Source organism: Nomascus leucogenys, unplaced genomic scaffold (assembly GCF_006542625.1).
Source record: "Nomascus leucogenys isolate Asia unplaced genomic scaffold, Asia_NLE_v1 001808F_23821_qpd_obj, whole genome shotgun sequence".
Taxonomy (NCBI): Eukaryota; Metazoa; Chordata; class Mammalia; order Primates; family Hylobatidae; genus Nomascus; species Nomascus leucogenys.
The window spans coordinates 2,670-16,423 of record NW_022097864.1 but is presented as its reverse complement, the minus strand read 5'-3'; the positions used below and the strand labels follow the sequence as shown (position 1 = coordinate 16,423).

Below are 13,754 nucleotides of genomic sequence, written 5' to 3'. Positions count from 1 at the left end.
GAATGACCTTTGATCATTCACCTGTAAGTAGCAGTAAGGGTCTTCATTGCGTTTTACTAATATCAAGTAACTGTGTTTTGTTTTGTTTTGTTTTAGATGGAGTCTCACTCTGTTGCCTAGGCTGGAGTGCAGTGGCACTATCTTGGCTCACTGCAACCTCTGCCTCCCAGGTTCAAGCATTCTCCTGTCTCAGCCTCCTGAGTAGCTGGGACTACAGACGCTTGTCACCACGCCTGGCTGATTTTTGTATTTTTAGTAGAGACGAGGTTTCACCATCTTGGCCAAGCTGGTCTTGAACTCCTGACCTCAGGTGATCTGCCTGCCTCGGCCTCCCAAAGTGCTGGGATTACAGGCGTGAGCCACCGCGCCCGGCCAAGTAACTGGTTTTTGTTTGTTTGTTTACAAATAGGACTTTCTGTCACTACTAAAAGTCTGAATTTTAAACAGATACTTGAATTGGTGGTTCATATCTATCAGCTCATTCAACTTTAGCACCTGTCTTGTCCCCAGGAGCTTTTCCAGAACTACTGCTTTGACCATGAAGCTCAATGAATTTTCCCAATTCAAACTTGGGCCGCTTTTTTTTTTTGAGATGGAGTCTTGCCCTGTCGCCCAGGCTGGAGTGCACTGGTGCTATCTCAGCTCACTGCAACCTCCGCCTCCCAGGTTCAAGCGATTCTCCTGCTTCAGCCTCCTGCGTAGCTGGGATTACAGGCGTGCCATCACACCTAGCTAATTTTTGTATTTTTAGTGAGATGGGGTTTCACCATGTTGGTCAGGCTGGTCTCGAAATCCTGACCTGGTAATCCGCCCGTCTCAGCCTCCCAAAGTGCTGGGATTACAGGTGTGAGCCACTGCGCCCCGCCTGCATTTTCAGTTTTCTAATCGGGACATCAGGGAGAGGATAAATAGACTGGTAAGCCTTTTCTTTGTCTTTTCCAATGCTATCTGGAATCAATTTACTGACCACCTTTTCAAGTCACTTTTCTACACCTCCCAGGTTATGTTTTCAGTCATCTCCTTGGCAGACTTGTTGGTATGAGCGTAAGAGGTCTTCTCTATCTGACTGGTTTTTTTTTTTTTTGAGACGGAGTCTTGCTCTCTTGCCCAGATTGGAGTGCAGTGGTGTGACCTTGGCTCACTGCAACCTCTGCCTCCTGCGTCAAGCAATTCTCCTGCCTCAGCCTCCCAAGTAGCTGGGATAACAGGTGGGTGCCAACACACCCAGCTAATTTTTTTTTTTTTTTTTTTTTTTTTTTTTTTTTTTTTTAGTAGAGACAGGGTTTCACCATGTTAGCCAGGCTGGTCTCGAACTCCTGACCTCAGGTGATCCGCCTGTCTCAGCCTCACAAAGTGCTGGGATTACAGGTGTGCGCCACAGCGCCCGGCCGACTGTTGTGTTTTTTACCAACACAGAATAGGCAAAGCAAATAGTAGTAGTCTTGGTAAGCAAGACATTGGTAGTCTTGACATTAACATGAGCTGCAATCATTGCCCTTTTTTCACCATGGAACACATTTTGTCACTGCTAAGATCCATGCCATGCAAGTTAGGCGTTTTTGCTCTGAACATCCTCAATAATAAGCTTGACTTTTCTAAATGCAACTTCATCATTCAGCAAGGCTCACTTCAAACAAATGACCCTTGAGCAAAGAGAGACAGTTTTCGTTTCTTGAGTCCTGGTGACTAGTATTTCCCAATATTTCTTACATTGAACATAGCAGGTGCTTCCACAGCATACCAACCTTTCTTAGAAGATGGATCAAATACCTTCTTCTTGGCTCCCTTTTTGCTGCCTTTCATAAGGAGCTTGTTCTTGCCAACCACCAAGTCGCTGCCCAAAGAGCCAGAAAGGTGGAAATGCAACTCATATGAGAATTTAGGCATAGAGGGTAGGGTGTGCCATCTATGTGACCTCTCATGTAATATCTTCATTGTTAAATTTTTGTCTTTTGTAAGCCTTGCCTAACTAAGCAAGACCTTAAGAAATCTGGCTACAAACTCACAACGGTTCCTTTCAATATTTTTGTTTTAAAAAATTTTTCGGGAGTGTATTCCTCCACCAAGATCCCCTCCACCCACTAATATTAGGCTTAATTGTATATATTTTAAAACTTAATTTTGGCTGGGTGTGGTGGCTCATGCCTGTAATCCCAGCACGTTAGGAGGTGGAGGCGGGCAGATCACCTGAGGTCATGAGTTTGAGACCAGCCTGGCCAACATGTTGAAACCCCGTCTCTACTAAAAGTACAACATATAGCCGGGTGTGGTGGCGCGTGCCTGTAACCCCAGCTACTAGGGGGTGCTGACACATTATTGCTTGAACCCGGGAGACGGAGGTTGCAGTGAGCCAAGATCACACCACTGCATTCCAGCCTGGGCGACAGAGTGAGACTCCATCTCAAAAAAGAAAGCCCAACTTAATTTTATCTATTTTTTTTCTTTTTTTTTGAGACGGAGGCTCGTCTCTGTCACCTAGGCTGGAGGGCAGTAGTGTGATCTCAGCTCATTGCAACCTCCGCCTCCCAGGTTCAAGCAATTCTCCTGACTCAGCCTCCCGAGTAGCTGGGATTATAGGTGTGTGCCACCACTCGACTATTTTTTGGATTTTTAGTAGAGACGAGGTTTCGAACTCCTGATCTCAGGTAATCTGCCTGCCTTGGCCTCCCAAAGTGCTAGGATTACAGGCATGAGCCACCGTGCCTGGCCTATTTTTTTTTTTTTAAGAGACAGAGTGTCACTCTGTTGCCCAGGCTAGAGTGCAGTGGTACAATCATAGCTCACTGCACCCTTGAACCCCCGGTCTCAAGTGATCCCCCACCTCGGCTTCCCAAGTGGCTGAGACGACAGGTGCATGTCACCACGTCTTGCTAATTTTTTCTTTTTCTTTTCTTTTTTTTTTTGGGGATGGAGTCTCACTCTGTCACCCAGGCTGGAGTGCAGCGGTGCGATCTCGGCTCACTGCAAGCTCCACTTCCTGGGTTCACGCCATTCTCCTGCCTCAGCCTCCTGAGTAGGTGGGATTACAGGCGCCCGCCACCACGCCCGGCTAATTTTTTGTATTTTTAATAGAGATGGGGTTTCACCGTGTTAGCCAGGATGGTCTCGATCTCCTGACCTCGTGATCCACCCACCTCGGCCTCTCAAACTGCTGGGATTACAGGCGTGAGCCACTGCGCCTGGTCCTTTTCTTTTTCTTTTATTTTTTTGAGACGGAGTTTCACTGTTGATGCCCAGGCTGGAGTACAATGGCGCGATCTCGGCTCACTGCAATCTCCTCTTCCTTGGTTCAAGCAATTCTCCTGCCTCAGCCTCCCGGGCAGCTGGGATTACAGGCACCCACCACCATGCCTGGCTATTTTTTGTATTTTTTAGTAGAGACAGGGTTTAGCCATGTTGACCAGGCTGGCCTTGACTTCCTGACCTCAGGCAATCCGCCCAATCTGCCCACCTTGGCCTCCCAAAGTAATAGGATTACAGGAATGAGCCACCGCACCAAGCCAATTTTTTCTTTTTTGTAGAGATGGGGTCTTGCTATATTGCCCAGGCTAGTCTCCAACTCCTGGTATCCAGCAGCTGTCCTGCCTCAGACTCTCTAAGTGCTAGGATTACAGGCATGAGCCACTATGCCTGATCAATCTCTCCTTTTTAAAATGATTGAATTATTAGCATTTAAGTGTATAACCATATTAACTTATTCTGACTTAAGAGAGTCCCAACTTTCTTCTCCTTGACCTATCTGTAAATACAGAGGCTAGGGAAGCGCGCGTGGCCGCCATGGCATGGAATGTGGTGTACCCCCTGTACCAGTTGGGTGGCCCACAACTTCGGGTGTTCCGAACCAACTTCTTCATTCAGCTGGTGCGGCCTGGTGTGACCCAGCCGAGGACACCGTGCAGTTCCGGATCCCCATGGAAATGACAAGAGTGGACCTCAGGAATTACCTCGAGAGCATCTATAACGTGCCCGTGGCTGCCGTGCGGACACGGGTGCAGCATGGCTCTAACAAGAGAAGAGATCACAGAAACGTGAGGATCAAAAAGCCGGACTACAAGGTCGCCTACGTGCAGCTGGCCCATGGACAGACCTTCACGTTCCCAGATCTGTTTCCCGAGAAAGACCGGAGCCCTGAAGGCAACGCTGCCGACGACCTCTACAGCATGCTCGAGGAGGAGAGGCAGCACAGGCAGAGCAGCGACCCGAGGCGGGGCGGCATCCCTAGCTGGTTCGGGCTGTGACGGGTGGCCAGCAGGGACGCGCCCCAGGTGGGCAACTGTGGCAGAGCAGTCCCGACACCTAAATAAAAGTTCTGCTGCAGGGAAAAAAAAAAAAAATACAGAGGCTAGAAAAGTACAACCCGAGGCCAGGTGTGGTGGCTCATGCTTGTAATCTGAGCACTTTGGGAGGCTGAGGTGGGCAGATCACCTGAGGTCAGGAGTTCCAGACCAGCCTGACTAACATGGAGAAACCCCATCTCTACTACAAATACAAAATTAGCCAGGCGTGGTGGCACATGCCTGTAATCCTAGCTACTCTGGAAGCTGAGGCAGGAGAATCACTTCAACCCAGGAGGCGGAGGTTGCAGTGAGCTCAGATCGTGCCATTGCACTCCAGCCTGGGCAACAAGAGCAAAACTTTGTCTCAAAAAAAAATAGAAAGAAAAGCAGAACCTCCCCGGCATATAGGTGTGTAAGTGGGTCTTTTTGAAAACCTGTGTAAAAGGATGCCTAGGTGCTGGCTTGTTTCTTCCTAATGGTCCAACCTCTAGGATTCGTGCTCAGCCTAGGGTTTGAGTGGCTGCTCCTGACCTGGATCTTACAGGAGGAATTTGCGGAGGTTACACAACTTGCTCAATACCTAGGGGACTGGCATCAAATCAGGTTGAGGCTGCCCATCCACGATATATAATATAAAGATATGTATCAGAGATTGGGGGTGGCTAAAGTACCTCCAATTCTCTTATTCTGTACCAGACATTACTCTGGATTTATAATACTCAGATCTTTTGAATGATATAGTTTTTGCCATTTGATATCTTGTGAGCATTTATTACAAGATTTCAGCCCAGTAAAAGACCAAAGAGGTCTTGATCTTATTGCATCATGTTGATTTACCCAAGTTAGGACATTGTGATAAAAGCAAATAAAATAGCAGTCTCTTTAAATATTTGGGTTTGCAAAGACCAACACTCTGGTAGTATAAGAAGAAGAAAGGAAGGAAATGATGACTTATTCAAAACTCACAATGACTGTATTTTACAAATGAGAAACAGAGGCAGAATAAAGTTAAGTAATCTGCTACAACGTACATTTTCAGTAACTGGCAGTGCCGGGACTCATCCACGGGCATCTTGGTCAGGACTGAGATCCAGCTCCCATTCCCACAGCAAATTGCCGTTTACTTGGGGTAGCCCCCTTGGCTTGGCCAGGGCATGAATGTCTTCTGTGTGATTTTTTTTTTCCATTAAAAAACACATTGGGCCAGGTGCAGTGGCTCACACCTGTCATCCCAGGCCTTTGGGAGGTCAAGGTGGGCTGACTGCTTGAGGCCAGGAGTTCGAGACCAGCCTGGGGAACATGGTGAAACTCCATCTCTACAAAAAATATAAAAAATAGCTGGGCATGGTGGTGAGCACCTGCAGTCCCAGCTTCCAGGTGGGGAGGGCAGGTGATGCTGAGGTGGGAGGATTGCTTGAGGCCGGGAAGGCAAGGTTGTGGTGAGCCAAGATCGCACCACTGCACTCCAGTTTGGGCAATGGAGCAAGACCCTGTCTCAAAACAAAACAAAACTAAAAAACCCATTGCATTAAAAAAAAGTTTTATTAAAAACAAAAACAACAACACACTTCAAAGCTGGCAGTGGTGGCATGTGCCTGTATTTCCAGTTACTTGGAAGGCTGAAATGGGAATATCTTTTGAGCTTAGGAGTCAGAGGCTACAATAAGCTATGATCATGTCACTGTACTCCAGCCTGGGTGACAGAGGGAGACCCTGTCTTTAAAACCACATAAAAAAATTGGTTGGGCTCGGTGGCTCACGCCTGTAATCCCAGCACTTTGGGAGGCCGAGGAGGGCGGATCACCTGAGGTCAGGAGTTTGAGACCAGCCTGGCCAACACAGTGAAACCCCATCTCTACTAAAATACAAAAACTAGCCAGGTGTGGTGGCATGGGCCTGTAGTCCCAGCTACTCAGGAGGCTGAGGCAGGAGAATCACTTGAAACTGGGAGGCGGAGGCTGCAGTGAGCCGAGATCGCACCACTGCACTCCAGCCTGGGCAACAGTATTTTTTTTGAGACACAGTCTCTCTCTATCACCCAGGCTGGAGTGCAATTGTGCGATCTCGGCTCACTGCAACCTTCGCCTCCCAGGTTCAAGTGATTCTTCTGCCTCAGCCTCTTGAGTAGTTGGGATTACAGGCGCCCACCACCATGCCCGGCTAATTTTTGTATTTTTAGTAGAAATGGAGTTTCACCATGTTGATTAGGCTGGTCTCGAACTCCAGGCCTCAGGTGATCCACCCGCCTTGGCCTCCCAAAGTGCTGGGATCACAGGCACGAGCCACCGGGCCCAGCGCTAAAAAAATTAAATATAAATAAAGTTTCAAGGAAAAGAGCTAGAACCAAAAAAAGAGTCTATTTTCTATTGGATCTATAGAAAGAGCAGCACCTATTATTTATGCAGTGAAACTTACAATTTGAATGAGACACTTCAGAGCCATGGGGTTGTGTTGTCACTGGCCAGCTGTGCATTAAAATCCTGATACACACACACACACACACACAAAATAATTGCCAGGTGTGGAAGCAAATGCTCTATGCACATTGCCTGTGTGTCCTTAACAGTAAATTAGTGGCCTCTGGGCTTTGAATCAGTCTTTGGCTTTCTGTCCTTTCACAATCCTGTGCTGGTCAATGAGATACTTGAAGGCGGGTCCTCCTCTAGCGCATTTTCTCTACCACCTATGACCACAGTTACCTTTTCGAATCTGCCTTCCCTCTTTAATTGTAATAAACGAAGAAGTATCTACCTCATAAATTTGCTCTTCGGTAAATCCAAGGACTCTAGCTGGAACCTCACAGGGCCAGTTAAGAGCTGAGTGGATTTTCTGTTTAAAGGAAGTCATACTGAGTTAATGAGGCTTGGCATGGCAGTAATTGCTTTCAAAGGAGAAACTAGTTAACACAAATGTATCTTTAATTAGCTTATAGTTGGAAGTGATATTTTTGGACAGGGCCCCTGGTATCCCTCCATTCTCTCCTTCCCCACTTCACACTTAGCCAGCCAGGAAAGAATATTAAGGTACCAACCTTGCATCTAAATCCTTTATAATTCTGCTTCTCTTGGGAAAGAAAGTATCACCTGGGAGCCAGTCCTGCTTGGCTTTTATTAGGAATCTAGAATCTATATATGTCATATCTCATCTTTAGTAAAAGAATCTGAGAGGTCACAGCATGGCATTAAACCTAGTGCAATAACATTGACATTCATGGCCGGGCGCGGTGGCTCACGCTTGTAATCCCAGCACTTTGGGAGGCTGAGGTGGGCGGATGACGAGGTCAGGAGATCGAGACCACCGTGAAACCCCGTCTCTACTAAAAATACAAAAAATTAGCCAGGCGTGGTGGCGGGCGCCTGTAGTCCCAGCTACTCGGAGAGGCTGAGGCAGGAGAATGGCGTGAACCCGGGAGGCGGAGCTTGCAGTGAGCCGAGATTGCGCCACTGCACTCCAGCCTGGGCGACAGAGCGAGACTCTGTCTCAAAAAAAAAAAAAAAAAAAAAATTGACATTCATATAGAAACTTCACTTCTGGCTGGGTGCGGTGGCTCACGCCTGTAATCCCAGCACTTTGGGAGGCTGAAGCAGGCAGATCACTTGAGGTAAGGAGTTTGAGACCAGCCTGGCCAACATGCTGAAATCCCGTCTCTACTAAAAATACGAAAATAAGGCCAGGTGCAGTGGCTCACACCTGTAATCCCAGCACTTAAGCGAGGCCAAGGCTGGCGGATCACCTGAGGTTGGGAGTTCGAGACCAGCCTGACTAACATGGAGAAACCCTGTCTCTACTAAAAATACAAAATTAGCTGGGTGTGGTGGCACATGCCTGTAATCCCAGCCACTTGGGAGGCTGAGGCAGGAGAATCACTTGAACCCGGGAGGCAGAGGTTGCGGTGAGCTGAGATCGCGTCATTGCACTCCAGCCTGAGCAACAAGAGCAAAACTCCGTCTCAAGAAATAAAAAATAAAATAAAAACACAAAAATTAGCTGGGTGTGGTAGTGTGTGCCTGTAATCCCAGCTACTAAGGAGACTGAGGCAGGAGAATCACTTAAACCCCAGAGGCAGAGGTTGCAGTGAGCCGAGATCACACCACTGCACTCCAGCCTGGGAGACAGAGCGAGACTCCATCTCAAAAAAATGAAAAAAAAAAAAAAAAAAAAAAAAAAAAAAAAAAAAAAAAGAAGCTTCTTCACTTCTGCCTGGTGTCTCACACTCATTTAGGAGCACTCTTGGAAAAATAAAAAACGGTAATGTGACAGAAATTGTAGGGCTTGGAATCTACATGCCAAATCCTGACTTCCACCCCTCCTTCTTTGCTTTGTGGTCTCAGAATCTTGGGCAAGTCACATCACTTCTCTGGAATTTATTAACGTGTTTGAAAGTACTGGGCACATAGTAAGCCCTTTGTCAGTATTAGTTTCTTTCTGCCTATAATTGGGATCTGCAAGGAAACGCATGCTAAACTCAGGAACGGAGATTGGATTAAGTGTCCTTGTTGAGTGCTGTAGGGGAGGAAAAATAATTTTCTCTGGGCATTTCACAGTTCTTAGTTGGAATGAACCCCTGTAAACAAAAACCAGATGAATGAGAGAAAAACAGAAATTCATTAGCCTGAATATTTTATGTAGATAAGGGAGACATGCAGGGAAAAATGAGTAAATCTCCCAGAGTAAAAAAAAAATCTCAAAGAGGTGGCTTTGAATTCAGGCTTAAATACTTGAGACAAAGAAAGAAAGGTGTGGGTACAGTCCTGGGGCAGGTGGCCAGGAAAATCACCTAAAGGGTAAGGTTTGTTACACAGATTTAAGTTGATGGGCCGGGCACGATAACTCATGTTTGTAATCCCAGCACCTTGAGAGGTCGAGGCGGCCGGATCACAAGGTCAGGAGATCAAGACCACGGTGAAACCCTGTGTCTACTAAAAATACAAAAAAATTAGCTGGGTGTGGTGGCGGGTGCCTGTAGTCCCAGCTACTCGGAGAGGCTGAGGCGGGAGAATGGCGTGAACCTGGGAGGCGGAGCTTGCAGTTAGCCAAGACTGCGCCACTGTACTCCAGCCTGGGCGACAGAGTGAGTCTCCATCACACACACACACACAAAAAAAAACCACAGATTTAAGTTGATGCATTCTACATTGATTAATTTCTAGAGAGCGCTGCGGCCCATGGCAGTAATCCCTGCTACTCTGGAGGCTGAGGTGGGAGGATCTCTTGAGGCCAGGAGTTCAAGACTGGGCTGGGCAAGATGTTGAGATTTACCCCCACTACTACACAAAAGATGACATGGATCAACAGATGTTTTCTTCTAGCCATAAGACAATGACAATCTCTAATGAGATAAAATAGTGGTACATGAAAAGTATATGTATTTTTATAAGAAACTCATGTCAGCTAGCTGTATGGTAAAGTTAGGCTGCTTTCTTTCTTCTAGATTCTCAGATACGTAAGAGCTCAACCTACAGACTCTCAGGTTATTAGAGTTTAAACGGTTCAATCCAACTATGCAGAGGGGATTTTTGAAACTTGTGCAGAAACTATCAGCTACTAGGAATTACTCCCCATATCATGGCTGCAATGAGCTTTAGATGTGTTCATTTGACATAACAGAGGAAATCCATCAGAGCTCAAGTAGGAAAACAGAAATCACTGGGTATTTCAAGCAGAGGGTTTGAACTGGGGAATCAGGTGTTTATAACAATGTTGAAGAACAGGAAGTCAAGGGAAGCTGCCAATGGCTTCCAAGTTTACAGTGTTGCTGTGGTGCTAAAAGTCAGTCAGTTGTGGCTGTCACACAAGAAAAAAAAAACCCAGAACAAAAAAACAACTAAATTGACATTTCAACCACAGCCCACAAAAGTGGGCCAGGACATGTATTCTGAGCCTAAACAGTTTGACTGTTGGGAAAAACACTCTTCCCTCTACACTTTTTTTTTTTTTTTTTTCAGATGGAGTTTTTCTCCGTAGCCCAGGCTGGAGTGTAGTGGCACGATCTTGGCTCACCGCGACCTCTGCCTCCCGGGTTCAAGCGACTCTTCTGCCTCAGCCTCCTGAGTAGCTGGGATTACAGGCGCCTGCCACTAAGCCTGGCTATTTTTTGTATTTTTAGTAGAGACAGGGTTTGATGATGTTGGCCAGGCTGGTCTCGAGCTCCTGACCTCAGGTGATCCACCCACCTTGGCCTCCCAAAGTGTTGGGGTTACAGGTGTGAGCCACTGCGCCCAGCCTCTTTCTTGTATACTTTCACACAACACTTGTGACATGAGATGTGTGGGGATTTTTACCACCACACCAAGCAATTCTATGGCAAACAACAATTGGGTGGCACATAATTCGCTTCAATTCTGATACTATCTAACTGGAGATAGTGTCAGATCCCACAGGTTAAGGGCTCAGTCCCACAAGCTGCCTCCACTTCAGATACCAATTGCAAGTCCCACTTTCGACCTACTGGCTATAAATTGGGGGTCCCACGATCCTCTTCTAAGATTCAATAATTTGCTAGCATAACCCATATAACTCAGGAAAACATTGTATTATATTGACTGGTTTATTGCATAGGGTATTATAAAGGATAGGGATGAATAACTGGATGAAGAGGTACATAAAGCAAGGTCCAGAAGGACCCCAAGCACAGGACCATCTGTCCCTGTGTACTTGGGGTGCACCACCCTCTCATCACCTCCACCTGTTCAACAACGTGGAAGCTCATAAAATCTTGTCTTTCACGGTGTTTGTGGAGCTTAATTAAACTCTAGCTCCCTTCCCCTTCACTCTTTCCTGGAGGTTGGTGGGTGGGCTGAAAGTTTCGACCCTCTAATCACTTGGTTCTTCTGGTGACCAGCCCCATCTTGAGGCTATCTAAGGATAACCATCTTAAGCCACCTCATTAGCATAAACTCAGGTGTGATCAAAATAACAAAAGACACTCCCAGCACTCTGGAAATTCCAAGGGTTTTAGGAACTTTGTACCAGGAACCAGGTACAATATTTCTTATTATACCAGAATTCTCTTCTAGGCTAGAAGATTTAAATAAGAACCAGAGTGTCATAGTACTCAGAATCATATCAAGGGCCAGGTACCATGGCTTATGCCTGTAATCCCAGCACTTTAGGAGGCCCAAGCAGGAAGGTCACTTGAGGCCAGGAGTTCAAGACCAGGCTGGGCAACAAAGCAAGACCCCTGTCTCTACAAAAATAAAAAGCAAAATAAAATAAAAACAAAACCCAAAGAAACAAAAAACAAAATTCTATGAAAAACCAACTCAAATTGAATGAGAAAGAAGAACAGATGGAAATTTTAGAACTGAAAAATATAGAGACATAAATAATTAAAAATCAAAATCTATGACTGGGCTCAACAGTAGAATGGAAAGGACAGAGGAAAGAATCAGTGAAGGCATATGTAAAGCAATAGCAATTACCCAATCCGAACAACAGAGAGAAAACAGAAAAAAATGAAGAGATCTTCAGGGACATGTGGGACTATAACAAAAGATCTAACATTCATGCTACTGAAGTCTCAGAACAGAGGACAAAGAGGGCAAGGCTGAAAAAGTAATCAAGAAATAATGATTGAGGCTGGGTGCCGTAGCTCATACCTGTAATCCCAGCACTTTAGGAGGCCCAGGTGGGCAGACTGCTTGAGCCCAGGAGTTCAAGACCAGCCTCCGTCTCTAAGAAGAAAAAAAAAAAACAAAGACGAAAACTAGTCAGGTGTGGTGGCACGTACTTGTAGTCCCTGAAACTGGAGAGGCTGAGGTGGGAGGATTGCTTGAGCCCAGGAGTTTGAGGCTGCTGTGAGCCACAATCATACTACTGCACTTTAGCCTAGTGATGGAGCAAGACACCATCTCTAATGTAAGAAAACAACAACAAGAACAACAAAAAAGGCCAGGCACAGTGGCTCACTCCTGTAATCCCAACGCTTTGGGAGGCCAAGGTGGGCAGATCACCTGAGGTCAGGAGTTTGAGACTAGCCTGGCCAACATGGTGAAACCCCATCTCTACTAAAAATCCAAAAATTAGGCATGGTAGTGCATGCCTGTAATCCCAGCTACTCTGGAGGCTGAGGCAGGAGACTCACTTGAACCCAGGAGGCGGAGGTTGCAGTGAGCCAAGTTCATGCCACTGCACTCCAGCCTGGGAGACAGAGTGAGACTTTGTCTCAAAAAAAAAAAAAAAAAAAAAAAAGAGAGAAGAAACAATGGTTGAAAATGTCTGAAATTTGGCAAAAAATCAATAAACCTACAGATTTAAAAGCTCTAAATGAACATTAGACAACATAAGCCTAATGAAATCCCTGCCAAGTCACATCACAGTCAAACTTGGCATGAACTTCAAAATCTTGAATACCAAAGGCAAGAAGAAAATCCTGAAAGCAGCAAAAGAGAAATTACATCTCTAGAGGTTAAACTATTTGAGTGACAACAGATTTCTCATTGAAACAATGGAGGCCAAAAGGAGGTGGCACAGTGTTTTTCAAGTGCTGAAAGAAAATAACTGTCAGCTCAGAATTCTATATCCCACAAAAATATCCTTCAATAATGAAGGGAAATTGAGTCATTCTCACTTGGTCGCCAACTTCAAAAAAAATGTCTAAAGGAATTTCTCTAGCCAGGTGAGGTGGCTCACGCCTGTAATCCCAGCACCTTGGGAGGCTGAGGTGGGCGGATTACCTGAGGTTGGAAGTTTGAGACCAGCCTGACCAACATGGAGAAACCCCGTCTCTACTAAAAATACAAAATTAGCTGGGCATGGTGGCACATGCCTGTAATCCCAGCTACTCAGGAGGCTGAGGCAGGCGAATTGCTTTAACCTGGGAGGCAGAAGTTGCAGTGAGCCAAGATCATGCCATTGCACTCCCGCCTGGGCAACAAGAGTGAAACTGTCTCAAAAAAAAAAAAAAAAAAAAGAAAGAAAGAAATTTCTCTAGACAAAAAGCAAATGACAAAGAAGGACTCTTGGAACATCAGAAAAGAATAAAAAACAATACGAGAAAAAGTAAAATACAATCAACTTTCCTTCTCTTGCATTTTCTAAATTATAGCAGTACCTCCTTATCCTTAAAAGATGCATTCCAAGATCCCTAGTCAATGCTTGAAACCTTTAATAGTACTAAATTCCATACATACTATTTTTGTTTTCTTTTATTAATTATTTTATTATTATACTTCAAGTTCTGGGATACATGTGCTGAACGTGCAGGTTTGTGACATAGGTATACATGTGCCATGTGGTTTGCTGCATCCATTAACCCGCCATCTAGGTTTTCTTTTCTTTTTTTTTTTGAGATGGAGTCTTGCTCTTATTGCCCAGGCTGGAGTGCAGTGGCATGGTCTTGGCTCACTGCAACTCTGCCTCCCAGGTTCAAGAGATCTTCCTGCCTCAAGTCCCCTAGTAGCTGGGATTACAGACACATCACCACACCCGGCTAATTTTTGTATTTTTAATAGAGACGGGGTTTCACCATGTTGCCAG

General features: G+C 45.7%; 2 pseudogenes across 1 annotated transcript; one reads left to right on the top strand and one right to left on the bottom strand.

The window, feature by feature from the left end:
- Window positions 1-439: 439 nt before the first annotated feature.
- Window positions 440-1,887, bottom strand: LOC115834383 (annotated as a pseudogene).
- A 1,890-nt stretch (window positions 1,888-3,777) lies between these two features.
- LOC100593648 lies at window positions 3,778-4,238 on the top strand (annotated as a pseudogene). Its single transcript, XR_004029278.1, has one exon. The product of XR_004029278.1 is annotated as a 39S ribosomal protein L23, mitochondrial pseudogene (transcript).
- Window positions 4,239-13,754: the final 9,516 nt, after the last annotated feature.